Genomic DNA, 379 nt, shown 5'->3' on the forward strand with positions numbered 1-379 from the left:
TATATATATATATATATATATATATGTATATACATAATATTCTAAAGGCTAGTGAGGCGGCTTACTGTCTACATCAGGAGGCATAGCAGACAGCAGCAAAGAGCCTGGGGGCCCCCCAGCTATGCATGCAGCCTTCAGCAGCGCGGGGGCCCCCTGGGTGGCCCCTTGGGGGCCCCCCTGGGGGCCCCCCTGTCTGTCGGGGCCCCTCCTGCGAGGAAGCAACGCTAGTACCCACAGGGCCCCCCACAGCAGCAGAAGAGCAGCAGCAGCTGCTGCTGCTGCTCTGAACGCCTCAACCAGCACGAGGGGGGCCCCCTGGTGCCTGGGGGGCCCCCAGGGGGCCCCCTCCTGGGGGCCCCAGGGGGCCCCCATGGTGATA

Source organism: Eimeria mitis, genomic scaffold, assembly GCF_000499745.2.
Source record: "Eimeria mitis Houghton genomic scaffold, Emh_scaff2010, whole genome shotgun sequence".
NCBI classification, from domain to species: Eukaryota; Apicomplexa; class Conoidasida; order Eucoccidiorida; family Eimeriidae; genus Eimeria; species Eimeria mitis.